This window comes from Lissotriton vulgaris, unplaced genomic scaffold, assembly GCF_964263255.1.
Source record: "Lissotriton vulgaris unplaced genomic scaffold, aLisVul1.2 SCAFFOLD_341, whole genome shotgun sequence".
Classification (NCBI taxonomy): domain Eukaryota; kingdom Metazoa; phylum Chordata; class Amphibia; order Caudata; family Salamandridae; genus Lissotriton; species Lissotriton vulgaris.
The window spans coordinates 489,007-505,488 of record NW_028243854.1 but is presented as its reverse complement, the minus strand read 5'-3'; positions in this window follow the sequence as shown (position 1 = coordinate 505,488).

Below are 16,482 nucleotides of genomic sequence, written 5' to 3'. Positions count from 1 at the left end.
GCTTTCAGACTCGATTTTTTTTTATTATGTCCACTATAGTAGTCATGTTTTCCTGTAAAAACATAAGAATGCAGTACAGTGTACTTTTTTCACATCACTATCAATATGTGACCAAAGATCTTCACATTTCTTGCCGTTGGCATCATCACTGAGCAAATATTCTGTAAATGGTCTGTTGTGTTTCGATTTAGATGCCTATACATAGGTTTCCCGAATCATGTCCTGATATAGGCACAACTCACATTGCCCTTATTTAGGCATAGAATCCCAGTCCTTATTTAGGCATTAGCCATGCTATCCAAATACAATCAATCAATCAATCATATCATTTGTAAAGCGCACTACTCACACGTGAGGGTCTCAAGGCGCTGGGGTGGGGAATGCTGCTACTGCTCGAAAAGCCAGGTCTTGAGGAGTTTTCTGAAGGTCAGCAGGTCTTGGGTCTGCCGTAGGTGGATGGGAAGGGTGTTCCAGGTCTTGGCGGCGAGGTGGGAGAATGATCTGCCGCCGGAAGTTGCTCTTCGGAAGCGGGGGACTGTGGCGAGGGCAAGGTCGGCGGAGCGGAGCTGGCGGGTAGGGGTGTAGAAGCTGAGTCGCCTGTCGAGGTACGTTGGTCCGGTGTTGTGGAGTGCCTTGTGTGCGCGGGTGAGGAGCTTGAAGGTTATCCTCTTGTTGAGCAGGAGCCAGTGCAGGTCTCTCAGGTGGGGTGTGATGTGGCTGCGGCGAGGGATGTCGAGGATGAGGCATGCAGAGGCGTTCTGGATGCATTGGAGCCATCTCAGGAGTTTGGCCGAGGCTCCTGCATCGAGGGTGTTTCCATAGTCCATCCTGCTGCTAACGAGGGCCTGAGTGACTGTTCTTCTCGTTTCAGTGGGGATCCAATTGTAGATCCTGCGAAGCATGCAGAGGTTGTTGAATCAGGCGGAGGAGACGGCGTTGACCCGTTTAGTCATGGAAAGGGTAGAGTTGAGGATGACCCCTAGGTTGCGTGCGTGGCCGGTGGATGTTGGGTTGTGGAACGGTTCACAGTGCGGTCGGCCACCAGGAGTCGTCCCAGGCCGAAGGGGTGGATCCGAGGATGAGGATCTCTGTCTTGTCCAAGTTCAGCTTCAGTCGGCTGTTCCTAATCCATCCAACGACTGCTTTCATTCCTTCTTGAAAGTTGGTTTTGGTGTGGGGGTCCTTGGTGTGTCCAGGCCTGCTCCACGGAATCCGATCGATGCTTATAAGGGTCCAACTCCAAATGTCACAAACCCTCTTGTACAAACACACAGAGGCCTTGAGCCATTAGGTGAGATATAAAAAGAACAGGGAAGGGAAAGGTAAGGGTCAGCAGGGAAGGGATATACCTGAAATGACAAAACATATACTTAGAATCACTCCAGTGAAAACAGGCTACTCTCATATGATCTCACTAAAGAACACCCAAGTACCTTATGGTATGAAAGCAATTGGCCCTGGCAAATCGTCTCCTCAATCACCTCCTGTCACTTTATGAAGCCATGACAAAAGGTAAGAGAGTTGGTTAACGGGATTCTGTTATACATACAGCTCCATGCTGGGCTAGTAAATGAAATAAAGAGTCTCTGGAATTGAAGGATTAACCACGATTTCCTTATTAGCAGAAACGGCAGCGCGTGGGAAGCAAGAACTACTACACTCCGCTCTGTATGTCATAAGGGCATGAACATAAACTGCAACCTTCCCCAGAAGGTAACTGTCACATAAAAGTATCCACTGTAGATCCAAAATAGCGAGTAAACCTCCCCGCTCCTAATGTCAGCCAGAAAGGTGAAGATAAGAAACAGTCAGTACACGGCAGCATGTAGTTTCGACCACCACCGCGCTCCGCGGACTGTAAGCCACAAACAAGTCTTTAATCCAAAAAGAAAACAAAAGGGCTGAAACCCCACAATGCTCTCCTAGAAGTTAACTCACTCCATAGAAGATAGAATGGTAACGCATGGCTGTTAACCCCCACGCTCCGGTCCGTTAGATGAAATCCAAACACGGCGTAGCTGTAAAAGCACGCCCGTACTTAGCGAGTCGCTCCCCGCTGTATCCGATCCTACCTGGATCAAGGGTCACAGAAGAATCCGACCTCCTTCAGTCCAAGGCAGCCGACAACGCGGCTGTAAGTGTCTTCAAGCAAACTCCGGGAGAATGCCGGAACCAAAACGAATTACAAGCAACAGGAAGCGTGATTGAGTTGTTCTAATACTCCCCCTCACCGGGGAGTCTGGGAGTTGTAGTCTTTCGCTCCCGTTCCGATCCCAATGTCCTTTCTCCTAGAGCTAGCACCCACGTGTGTTCAGTATTGCAGGCGCAACCCGGATTTTCCTGACATGATGAGGGAGAGGATCAGCTGGGTGTCATCATAGGAGATGATGTTGAGGTCATGCAGACGGGCGACGTGGGCGACGTGGGCGAGCGGTGCCATGTAGATGTTAAACAGAGTTGGGCTGAGGGATGAGCCCTGGGGTACTCCGCAGATGATCTTGGTGGCTTCGGAGCGGAAGGGGGAAGGCGGAAGCTCTGTGTTCTGCCAGCGAGGAAGGAGGTGGTCCAGTCTAGGGCCTTCTCTTGGATCCCGGTGTTGTGGAGGCATGTTCATAGTGTGTGGTGGCAGACCGTGTTGAAGGCGGTTGACAGGTCCAGGAGGATGAGGGTCGCCGTTTCTCCGTTGTCCAGCAGGGACTTGATATCATCGATGGCGGCGATGAGTGCATTCTCGGTGCTGTGGTTGCTGCGGAACCCGGACTGGGAAGGGTCCAGGATGTTTTTCTCCTCGAGGTAGCAGGTCAGTTGTTCGTTGCCGGTGTTCTCGATGACCTTTGCCGGAAATGGGAGCAGGGAGATGGTCTGGAATTTCTTGAGGTCCTTGGGGTCCGCCTTGGGTTTCTTGAATAAGGCGTTGATCTCGGCGTGCTTCCAGCTCTCCGGGAAGGTTGCTGTTTCGAAGGAGTTGTTAATGACTTTCCGGAGATGGGGTGCGATGGATGTGCTGGCTTTGTTGAATATGTGGTGTGGGCATGGGTCTGACGGAGATCCGGAGTGGATGGTGTTCATGATATTGATGGTGTCGACGTCATCGATATTGGTCCAGGAGAGCAGGCCGTTGGTGCGGATGGTGGTCGTGGGGGAGGAGGTCTCAGTGATTGTTGGGGTGGTCATGGCGTTGAAGCTGTTGTGGATATCTGCGATCTTGCGGTGGAAGAAGGTGGCCAGCGAGTCGCACAGGTCTTGCGAGGGTGGGACATCTTTGGTGTTGGAGCTGGGGTTGGAGAGTTCCTTCGCCATGTTGAAGAGCTCTTTGCTGTTGTGCGCGTTGTTGTCTAGGCGTTCTTTGAAGGAGGATCTTTTTGGTGGATCTGATGAGGTGATTGTGTCTGCGGGTGGCCTTCTTGTGGGCTGCGTGGCTGTCCGGTGTTCGTTCACTGAGCCAGATCTTCTCCAGCTTTCGGCAAGTATGCTTGGAGGACCGCAGGTCTTCAGTGAACCAGCTGGCTTTCTTGTTGGTGTGACTGTTGAAGGGTTTCTTGATCGGGGCGAGGGTTTTGGCATAGTCATTGATCCACTGTCTGAGGTTTGCGGGAGGCGGTTTTGAGGTCGTTGGGGTCGGCGGGTGGGCTCTGGGTGATGGTGGTGGTTAGACATCGCATTGTTACCTACATCTGTCCATCCCACGTCACAACCAGTTCTTAAAAACCAGACCCATAAGCCAATGGGACGTTCCCTGCTTGGATTATTGATTTCTCCAAGAACACATCTATTACGCATGAACTACTATTCCTTAGGGGTTCATTCATGACGTCTTTCTCTGCCCGACTTTACGTCAATGCTAACATTCCTAGCCACCTACCAGGTATAAATATGGTAAACACCAAAAATATAGAATCCAAAATATCAATAGGACCTAATATTGAATCAAAAATATTGAGAGGACAGAATATAGAATAGACATAATATAGTTTGGAAATTATATCGACATATAGGTGAGTAATATCGAATGTCATTATATCGAATGTTATTATATAGAATATCATTATATTGAATGTCATTATATAGAATGTCATTATATGTTTTTTTAATGGTATTATATGTTAGTATATGTGTTAAAAGTATATAATATTTTTTTAATGTATGGTACAATTTTTTTAAGATAATGAATGTTATGTTAATTAATTTTTGCGTATATTACTTTTGTAGCAGGTTGTGGGTTTATAGGGGAATAGGGTGGGATGTAATTTAATTTGAATTAAAAAAAATTATGTATTAATTAATAATTTATTGTTTAATAATTAATATTGGTAATTCATTTTTGGTATATTAGTTCCGTAGTGGGTTGTGGATTTATATGGGAATAGGGTGGAAAGTAATTTAATTTAAATTAACAGAAAAGGATTAATTAATAATTTTATGGTTAATAATTAATATTGTTAATTAAATTATTTCATTTATTTTTAATATTTAAAAAGTTAATAATTTTTTTTAATTAATTTATAGTTAGGTAAATAGTGTACATTTGTATTAATTAGTAATTAATTACATATTAAAAATTAATGTATTATTATGTTAATTATGTTATTTTTTTAGGAGTGTGTTGAGTGTTTAAAGGGGAGTATGGTGTGTATTAAATTAATTGAAAATACATTTTTATTAATATTTATATAATATATTTAATCAAACTTATTTAATACTGTTAATTGTGTTAATTAATTTAGATGTCAGTGTTATTAATTGTACTGTTAATTGTGATTAGAGAATTAATTAAATGTTAATTAATTATGTTAATTTATTAATATTTTAGACTATTGGAGGTGACGTTTATAGGGGAAAATAGTGGGAGGTAAATTGCATTTAAATAATTAATTATTTGTTAACTAATTTTAATTAAATTGTAGGACTGTGTCTACTAAATTATTCCTCTACACTATCCAACCCTTTCCCTACTGTTCCACTCACTGGTGTAGGAATAGTAATTTTTACCCACCCTCTATCCAATACTTTTCCTACTGTTCCACTCACTGGAGTGGGAATAGTAATGTTTACACTCCCGCTATCCAACACTTTCCCTACTGTTCCACTCATTTGAGTGGGAATAGTAATGTTTACACTCCCGCTATCCAGCACTTTCCTTACCGTTTCACTTGCTGGAGTCGGAATAGTGATTTGTACCCACCCGCTATCCAGCACTTTCCCTACTGTTCCGGTCACTGGAGTCGGAATAGTAATTTGTACCCACCTGCTATGCAACACTTTCCCTACTGTTCCACTCACTTGAGTAGGAATAGTAATTTTTACCCACCCGCTATCCAACACTTTCACTACTGTTCCACTCACTGGAGTGGGAATAGTAATTTGTACTCACCCGCTATCCAACAAATTCCCTACTTTTGCACTTTTTGGATGTGAATACTAATTGTATTCCCTTAGCTATGCAGCGTTTTTAATTTTGTTATATTTAATGTAGTGAAAATTATTAATGAACATAAAACATATTACTTTCATCATTTAAACTATTATATATTATTTATTTTTATATTTATATGATAGGTTTATTTATAAATATATGTTAATATATTTTGATAATCTTTTAAATATTTTATAATTAAGATTAATAATTATTTTATATTAAGTAAATATATATGTTTAAAAAATATATGTTTTTTTAATTATATTTATTATTTTTACAATTTAAGCTTTTTTAAAACATTATTTTAACTATGTTTTATTTAATTGTGTTTATTATTTAATTACTTTTATATTATTTTAGTTAACTATATTTTAAACATCGATATTTTGTACTCAATATTTTAGTACTTACCTTTTTGTAGATAGGGACTCGATATTCTGTCCCTCGATATTTTGGCATCGATATTCTGGACAATCGATATTCTGTCCCTCGATATTTAGTCACTGATCCACGACTCCAGGAGAAGTCGTATCCCAGCTGACGCACTGACCAGACGCTATCATTCCTGCTCACAGAGAATCCAGCTTCCAGTGTTCTGACTCCTTTCACGGGGTGTTAGAGTTTGAGATCCGGAAAGAGATTCTCACCTCGCTCATTCTAAGGTATGGAGTTGACTAGAACCTAAAGGCACTCTTGGAATATACAAACTATAGCTTACCATACTATAGAAACCAGCACCTATTTCTTACCTCATACTACACTTAGGTTAGGTACACTGGGGTAGAACTATTTAGAAGCATCAGACGAGTATCCACTTTTTAGCCTGTGTTATTTATGTATGTGTATATGAATATATGTCATAGCTAAAAGACAATGCTATTGCAGTATTATCTCTTCTTACTGCTTATGCTGTACGTATTATATCTCGCATACTGTCTTGGGATTGTAACAGCTCTTATCTCTTGCACAAGAAATAAGACTGTTCAATAAATCATTTTATTGTAACGCCTGTCTATCTATTTCTGTGTAAAATCTGTAGAAACAAGGCATGCATTATTGACTGAGTTAAACTGTTATCTATTGTTTCCACGATTCTGAGACTGTTCCGATTCTAAGGGAAACAAAGTTGTCATGTTTATGCGGTTGTCAGAAACTACTCCCTGCTTGTTTATTCGAGAAGTTTCTAGTGACCTCTGAGTTAGCTGGCACACAAAGTAATTAAGTTTAATGTACTCCATAGAGGCATACTGACCTCAGTCCTATGCCACAACTATAGTGTATATTATTCCAATGCGCAGAGCCTATCAGGGAAATAGGAACTACACTACAGATCACCACAAGGATAATATAAAATTCATGACCTCTAGGACTGAGAACCACTGGCTAAATGGCACAGTTGGGATGACTCTTTCTTTGATGTCACACAAAGCACAAAATGAGAAATATTTGCGTTTTAGTTCCCATGCACAATGAATCAGTGCACCAGAATGGACTACAAAATCAACAGCATTTACTCACTCTGACGATTGTAAAGATACTTTCAGCATACTATCTAGCAAGAGGCAAGGATCTTAACTCAGATATTGATTTTGACAGGTTATCACACAACTTTTTTCGTATATGTAGCTGAATTACTGCAAATACAAACATCATCACTTCAATCTTTGTTGAACTTGGTAAGAACGTTTTGCAGCAGCATTCCAAGAGACACTGCATTCCATGTTTACCAAACTTCTGGTGTCATATTTTCATCACAATCTCAGAGTCTTGGTGACAGCACTCTTTTCACGGTTTGCAACCTTTACAACGCAACTTTTACCACGCAGTGCTGTTACAACGCATGTATTACAACGAAAACCCTTACAACGCATTACACTGGGGGGCGCTCTAGGATAAGGAATAGTTTTAATTTACTATCCAACACTTCCCCTAGTGTCCATGGGGACTGGAGTTGGAATAGTACATTAAACTATTCACTATCCAGCACCCCCAAGTGTAATGCGTTGTAAAGGTTTTCGTTGTAATACTTGCGTTGTAACAGCATGCGTGGTAAAAGCATGTGTTGTAACGTCATACATCCCTTTTCACATACACCTGTCACTGCACCTTGCATAGAATGTTTAAAGCTTGGGGTGTTTGGCACTCAATACTGACTCGCTAGAAAAGGGGGCTGATGTGTCAAAGGGTTTCACCCATTCTTTGTGGGTAAATGTGATGGTACATATTGGGAAAGATTCTTATGAAACCAGCCATTTTACCTATCAGTGAAAGAATCAAGCGCAGCCAAAATATCGAATATGATTGTGATATTTCCTGATTCTCTACAGTTCGTAAAATAAGACCTAAAAACATGCTTCTAAACCCTGCATCTTTAGACCAAAGACCACAATACTGAAAAGAAGCAAAAGGAAGAAGAAACAATATTTTAGTGACATCCCTAAACAACAAAATTCAAGCAGAATAATGTTAGCCCAGTCTTTCTTGATGCTGCTCCATATAACAAAGTTACATTATATTGGCTCCTTCAGGAAGAAATACAAATGACTTTCTCTCAACTTTTCCTTTATTTGAATGGCATTTAGTTTGTGTTTGTGAGGGTGGTTTTTCTGTGTACATGTATACACTGGTGAAAGATATTTTTCTTTGAGTGGGGTTTTGTCAGTTATTATAGGTTGAAGCCTAAAACAGGATAGCCTAAATATGATTCTTCCAGGCTGGACTCAATGATTGCTTCCGTGCCATCAATTGTTTAATTTCACTAATCACACACATTGATATTTCCATCGCAGGCACTGTTCTCAATGCAGGGAATATTCCAAAGATGATCTTGGACTTTAGATGAGTCTAAGCGCACTGCATCTCTTAAGGTCTGCTGTGTCGGGGGCTAAAGTGCTGCCCCACACCCTCAGAGTGACCTCTGCTCCTCAGGGTGCACAGATAGGATGGGGGGTGCAGCAAGCCCTGCAGTGCTGGCCTTTCACCCTCAAAGTGACCTCTGCGTCTCGGAGTACACCGTGAGGACAGGGGGTGTGCAGCAAGCCTCGCAGTGCTGGCCTTTCACCCTCAAAGTGACCTCTGCTCCTCAGGGTGCACCGATAGGATGGGGGTGCAGCAAGGCTCGTACTGCTGGCCCCTCGCCCTCCGAGTGACCTCTGCTCCTCCTCACCCTCAGAGTGCACTGTAAGGACTGGGGATGTGCAGCAAGCCTCATACAACGGTCCTCTCACCCTCAGAGTGACCTCTGCTCCTCAGAGTAGACTGTAAGGACAGGGAGTGTGCAGCAAGCCTTGTAATGTTGGCCCCTCAACCTCAGAGTGACCTTTGATCCTCAGAGACTCCCCTGAGAGACTGCCACCTGAGAGACTGCCATCTGAGAGACTGTCACCTGGGAGATTGCCATCTGAGAGACTAACCCCAGAGATACTTCCCCCTGTGAGTCTGCCCCTGATAGACTGCCCCCAGGGAGAATGCCATCTGAGAGATTGCCCCTGAGAGACTGCCATCTGAGATGCTGCCACCTGAAAGACTGCCCCCAGAGAAACGGTCTCCTGAGAGACTGCCCCATGAGAGACTGCCCCTGAGAGACTGCCCCCTGGGAAACTTCTACCTGAGAGGTTGCCCCCTGAGAGACTGCCCCCTGGAAAACATCCACCTAAGATGTTGCCCCATGAGAGACTGCCACCTGAGAGACTGACCCTTGAGAGACTGCGCCTGAAAGATTTCCACCTGTGAGACTGCCCCCAGAAAGACTTCCATCAGAGAGATTTCCGCCTGAGAGACTACTACCTGAGATACTGCCCCCTGAGAGCTGACCACTGGAAGACTGCCCCAAGAGAGGCTGCACCCTGAGAGAGTGCCACCTGAGAGAGTGCCACCCGAGAGACTGCACCCTGAGAGTCTGCTCCCTGATAGACTGCTACCTGAGAGACAGTCACCTGAGACACTGCCCCCTGAGGACTGACCACAGGAGGACTGCCCCCTGAGAGACTGCACCTGAGAAACTACCACCTGCGAGATTGAGCCTTGAGAGACTGTCACCTGAGAGACTGTCGCCTGAAAAATTGCCACCTGAGAGACTGACCACGAAAGACTTCCACCCGAGAGACCGCTGCCTGAGAGACTGCCCCCAGGGAGACTTCCAACTGAGAGATTTTCAACTGAGAGACTACTGCCTGAAATACTGCCCCCCTAGGACTGACCACTGGAAGACTGCCCCACAAGAGATTGTACTCCAAGAGACTGGCACCTGAGAGACTGCTCCCCGAGAGTCTGCTCCCTGATAGACTGCCACCTGAGAGACAGCCATCTGAGAGACTGCCACACGGGAGAATGCCACCTGGAAAACGTCCACCTGAGAGACTGTCACCTGAGAGACTGCCCCCTGAGAGACTGCCACCTGAGAGACTGCCACCTGAGAGACTGCCCTTAGAGACATTTCCACTGTCACAGCCTTCCATACAGCGCAGCTGTCTTGTATGCAAAAGACATCTTGGGTAGTAGTTTTAGAAAGTTGACCTGGGACTGCATTCTGGCCATCAATTGCCATTGGCTTTGTGGTTTGTAACTTATGTGTTCGAGGCATGTGGGCTGCTGAATTCATATCTGTGCATAGAACGCCGCCTAGTGTTGGGTCCGGATGATTGCACATAGTTGTCCTGGAAGAGTCTTCGAAGTATCACGAGATAGGTGGCTCCTCCCCTGGACTACACTGCGCATGGGCATCCTCTCCATCCTCAGATTGTTTTTTTCCGCCATTGGGTTCGGATTTTACTATCTTAGCTCAAGTTAGGAAAACTTTCTACAAAGCCAAAAGGCTTTCGACAGAGTCTGTATCGTTTCGTTTGGTACCGGTAACTTTGTTTTCGAGAGGACATCGAGGAATCAGACGGTTTTCTTTCAACACTCGAACCGATCTTCGATCTACAATGGAAAGAAGCCCATTCAAGAGGTGTCCACTTTGCAATGCAAAATTCCCGCACATCGATGTCCACCCGGTGTGCAACAAGTGCCTTTCCGCGGATCACAACAAAGCCAACTGTATGGCCTGTGCCCGGTTCAGGTCGAAGAAAACTCTTTGGATTCGACTAGCGGCTCGATTGGAGTTGAAAAGGTCAGCACCTGTTCCAGAAAACATCTTCGGGACCGAAGACGAAGAGGTCGTTGATCTGGAGGATCAGGAATACCGCTCTGATCCGGCTTCGGACCATGACTCCGAGTATGACGCCGAAGGTGAAGAGGTGCAAGAAGAAGACGAAAACGTCATCGAAGAGGTATTAGATGACGCAGAGGCCCTTGGGGCCGTAGAAGGTAGCTCAGGCGAGGAGCTAGGCCCAACCGGCTATACGGGGGCCGACGATGACGCACTCTATAAGGCTCAGGTCGAGGGATCACCACGAGGCCTTACCCAATTCTACAGTCTCGTTCTACAGCCCTGCATAAAGGCCCGGCTTCGAACATTAATAAAGAGCCATCGGTTTCAAAACCGCCATCGGTCGATCCAAAGAAATCGAAACCGAAAGCATCACTGCCAAAGCCGAAACGGAAAGTGCAACTAACTCTGGTCGGCTCCAAGGCCTCAAACCCCTCGGAGCCGAAGAAACAGAAAATGGCCGTCGATGCCGAAAAGCTCAAGAAGGTCATCGAACCGACGGTTGGGGCACCGAAGACCAAAGTCAAAGCTGTCGATCCGACAAGGCCGACGCAGAAAGGAGTCGACACACACAAAAGACTCGAACTGAAAGTCGGGATCGATCCTCGGTCAAGGCCTGCGGACAAGACAAAGACTGGCTCCAAGGACCCTGTCGCGTCGACGCAGCCAAGTCCATTCATAGCCAAGGAAGTGTCGGAGTCACTCCAACGCATCAAAGATAAGGCTACGGCGGTCGGGCCAAAGAAGGCCCCAACACCAAAGCTGGTCAGAAACGTTCAGACCGCGTCAACGCCGATCAAATTCGGGTTGCCACCCTCAGTGCGTCCGAAGATGTTCGAACCAAAAAGAGGTATCGGCGCCATTAAAGAAGTGTCGACGGAAATGGAGGCTACAGAGGAGCCTGAAGAACAGGAGTCGAGGCAATTCATCGACTCGGAAACTGGTAGACTATCCATATATAAAAGGAAAATACTACCAGAAACACTCATGGAGTCATATAAGATTCCCTTGAAGAAGAAGAGGGTTTCAACAACGTCACCGGCTCATGTGGAACCCCTCCATTCCTATGGACAAGAACATCAGAATTTTTCACCCACATACTCAGATGTGGTTGCAGGGGATGACGGGTGATAGAAAGTAACAGTATCCAGGCAACAACAATAAAAATAGCTGGCAAAAAGAAATTAGTACAACAATATGTAAACACAGGTAAAAGAAAATAAGATAACCATTAATTATAGTCACATATAAAATTTATTAACATTGATACAAATTGATAAAAATGTTAAATCATGAGCAACAGATATAAAAAATGACAATAAAAGAAGGGGAGACTACAGTGTTCAGATATTGTAGTCTCTTAATAACAAAGAGAAAGTTAAAAACTGTGATGGTTCCCAGTGCTGATAGTTCGAGTTGATGTCTGTCTGTCAACGCGTTTCGACACAGAGTGTCTTCATCAGGACATTATCAGCATATTTCTAAAATTTAGGAAGATAATAGGAAGACTTTTACTTGTGTTTAAATTGATATAATTTTTCAAGTTTGATAGTTTATACTAACAGTTAATGCCAGGAAATACTTATGACACATTTTTCCGCAGAGAGAGGACGCATAAAGAGCAAGACAGAGGAGTGTACATGTCTAGTTTGTGACAATTGTTAAACATCTTTTTAAGATCTTCATCAATTCAGAAAACATCTATATGACACAATTTAGTTAAATAGCAGTATTAACTGCATCGCATAAACATATTCTTTGAGACAAGGATGATAATTATGTCCCATATGAACATAGACAGATGTTTTATATTCTAATCCTTAGATCACAGAGGAAAGAAAAAGATTAAAGTTCAAAGTGCTGAATTCCTGCCAGGTTTTCGGATTATTTTTTTTAAATGGGGGGGAGGGGGGAGGGGGTTTAACGAAAGCAAGGAGGTTAATACTTTATATTATAACCTAATTATTCATTCAAAGACAGTTATTTCTGATCATGACCACACTGTTTTAATAGTCACTAAAATCTAAGTTATTTACAGCAATCCTAAGGCTATAGTTTTATGTAGGTTGACGCTTATATATTCCTATCGCTATATTGGGCACTCTTAAACAAAGCATACTCTATATAGCGCAACAAGGTTGTACATATTTGTGGTAATAACATACCCGAAACAGTTTCTAATGCGTTTCTTCAAAGTTTGTAAATTCAATAGATGTGAGAAGCAGTACTCTATGTTTTCAATACTATGCTATTAGAAACGGGAAGAAAAAAGCACAGGATAACTAGGTTGAGCCTGTGTATAATATGTTGCAAAGAATCACATATCTCGCAGTACTTCTAGCATTTGTAAGAAATTACCTTTATTTATGAATATATACGAGTACTGCGAATATGTCAGGTTTCATCATTATCTGGTACTCATCTTGTCTACAGCCATTAACTCTGTAGGAGTCACGATAAAGTGCATTGAATCCAAATTTCCCTAAAGACACACCCCTGCAATAGCTAGGTTTTTTCAGGCGAAACGAGCTTACCTTGAAAGATTTATAAGAGCGCGTTAATGTTGGCGTCCAAGGTCCAGGACCATAGATGACGTGACACGTGTTATGCCGGTATACTCTTCTTTAAATAATTAAAGACAAAAGAAGGGCAGATATTTACCTTTATTTTAACACTCAGCAAAAAATATTATGAACGAAAAAGGTAGAATTGACACATACATAATTTTGTCCGGCTGTAAACCGTCGTGATACGATGTTCCGGGTATTTAAAAGCGTTTGCAATTTTAGAGCAGGAAAAGTGAAAACAGGCACAGCATTGTATGCTCGAAATGAGGTCACTGTAAATGGAACAAGATAAAAGACATGACTCGACCAATTACAAATTAGAGCCGAGACAATGAGACCAGATGTAGCATTGTATGCTCGGGATAGTATTACCATAGACAAAAAAAATAAAGGGATAGGAGAACGTGACTTGATCGTTTTTATCATAAGCCTTCGTGAATTTAGCCGAGGCCCGCGAACAGAGAGTTACGTGTGATTATTTTTAAAAAATGCTAAAATATACAACAATTTCTGTGAGTCACCCACTCGAAATATATGTTTACATAGACGCATAGTTAATCAAAAGCTAAAACTAAACTTGACCAAGTATCCATGTCCGATACTTTTTAGCAAAACGCAAGATGCATACCTGTTCTATAATCGCGGTCCGGCGTGGTCTATAATCAGGGGATGACGAACATGAAGATGACCCTTATCATGTGGACACTGATCCCGATGATCAAAACCAACCATGGGCAGACCCGGCTGACCCAAGGGATCCGCAGACTGCCCCTGACATTCATGTACACAGTGTAAAAACATCTCCTACTGAGGACACTACTGCCTTTAACGCCCTTATTGAAAGAGCAGCCAGTAATCATGACGTCGAGCTACATGCTGACCCTGTGGAGAAAGTCTTTCTGGTCGACACCTTTTCCACTTCAGAAAGAACAGTCAAGACCCTGCCCATGCTAAAAGGGGTCCTTAAGCATGCTGGTGACATTTTTAAGGACACCACTAGGACCAGGGTGTTAAACCCAAGTATTGAAAAGAAATATAGACCTGGGGACCCTACTTATATAAGAGGATAGTTGCCATTGGACTCATTAGTTGTTTCTAATGCACGTAAGAGAGCAAACTCCCAGACTACAGGTGATGCTCCTCCTCCGGACAAAGAGTTGAAAGTTCCGGAAAATTCAGGAAAAAGGGTGGCCGCGCAGGCGGCTAACATCTGGCCCATTGCCAACACTCAGGCACTCTTAGCCAGATATGACAGGTCCCATTATGATATCCTTGAGACACTGTTGCAACACCTACAAGATCAGTACAAGGAGGGTGCAGAACTACTAATCCAAGAAGGAAAGCTTATAACCAATGCTTCCATCAAGTGCGCGCTAGACGCAGCTGACACTGCAGCCAGGGCCATCAACACTAGCGTTATGTTAAGGAGACATGCGTGTTGAGAATCTCGGGATTCAAACCAGAAATACAAACTTCTATCCTCAATCAGTCAGTTAACCCGGACTACTTATTTGGACCTGAGGTTCACACCACCCTTGAAAAAATTAAAAAAGACACAGAGACTGCAAAGTCTATGGGGGCTCTGCAGTCACAGCAGTTTCAGGGTGGCTCCTTTCGTCGCTCCAATACTAGAGGCCCTTCAAGAGGCCAATCCACACAACAGACACAGTACAATAAGGGAAGTACACAATCCACATACAATAAGAACAACCGGGGTGGATATTGTGGGCACAACATCAAGGGCAGAGGCAGAGGAAACAACAGTTCCAGATCCTCTGCCAATAAAAAACAGTGACGCCCTGTCACTGCCCCCGACCACATAACACCTGTCGGGGGGAGACTACAACAGTTCCTGCCGGTCTGGAAATCCATCACCACAGACAGGTGGGTGAGAGACATTGTCCAGTACGGGTATTGTCTGGAATTAACATCCACTCCACCCAACATCCCACCAAGACACCGTCCTATCTCCGCAGAGCACTTACACTTATTGCAGCAGGAGGTCGTCCGCATGCTGCAAAAAGGGTCCATAGAGCTCGTGCCTGCAGAAGACCAAAAACGATTCAGAAAAGGGGGTGGTGATGAACAGAGTGTCTGAATTAAACAGACCACTCTTACCCAGTCCAAAGATCAGGGCTTGATCCATCACAGTTATTTATCTCACTGCACCATCCCAGCTCAGAACCTGGCTATATGCAAATCAGTCTGTCCCTGGCCCAGTGCATCATGGGAACAGGGCAGACTAAACTACCAAGCCAATTCTTCACCAGAAAGGAGACAAACTACCGGGGAACGGTTTCTGGCATTTCAGCCGTCTTCGGCCCGGCTTGCTTGAATCCTGATGGTGCAGTGAGAAAGGGACTCATGTCTGCGTATACCTTGCCACACCTATAGTGGCCAAAAACGATTCAGAAAAGGGGGTGGTGATGAACAGAGTGTCTGAATTAAACAGACCACTCTTACCCAGTCCAAAGATCCGGGCTTGATCCATCACCGTTATTTATCTCACTGCACCATCCCAGCTCAGAACCTGGCTATATGCAAATCAGTCTGCCCCTGGCCCAGTGCATCATGGGAACAGGGCAGACTAAACTACCAAGCCAATTCTTCACCAGAAAGGAGACAAGCTACCGGGGACCGGTTTCTGGCATTTCAGCCGTCTTCGGCCCGGCTTGCTTGAATCCTGATGGTGTAGTGAGAAAGGGACTCATGTCTGAGTATACCCTGCCACACCTATAGTGGCCAAAAACGATTCAGAAAAGGGGGTGGTGATGAACAGAGTGTCTGAATTAAACAGACCACTCTTACCCAGTCCAAAGATCAGGGCTTGATCCATCACCGTTATTTATCACACTGCACCATCCCAGCTCAGATCCTGGCTATATGCAAATCAGTCTGTCCCTGGCCCAGTGCATCATGGGAACAGGGCAGACTAAACTACTAAGCCAATTCTTCACCAGAAAGGAGACAAGCTACCGGGGACCGGTTTCTGGCATTTCAGCCGTCTTCGGTCCGGCTTGCTTGAAACCTGATGGTGCAGTGAGAAAGGGACTCGTGTCTGAGTATACCCTGCCACACCTATAGTGGCCAAAAACGATTCAGAAAAGGGGGTGGTGATGAACAGAGTGTCTGAATTAAACAGACCACTCTTACCCAGTCCAAAGATCAGGGCTTGATCCATCACCGTTATTTATCTCACTGCACCATCCCAGCTCAGAACCTGGCTGTATGCAAATCAGTCTGTCCCTGGCCCAGTGCATCATGGGAACAGGGCAGACTAAACTACCAAGCCAATTCTTCACCAGAAAGGAGACAAGCTACCGGGGACCGGTTTCTGGCATTTCAGCCGT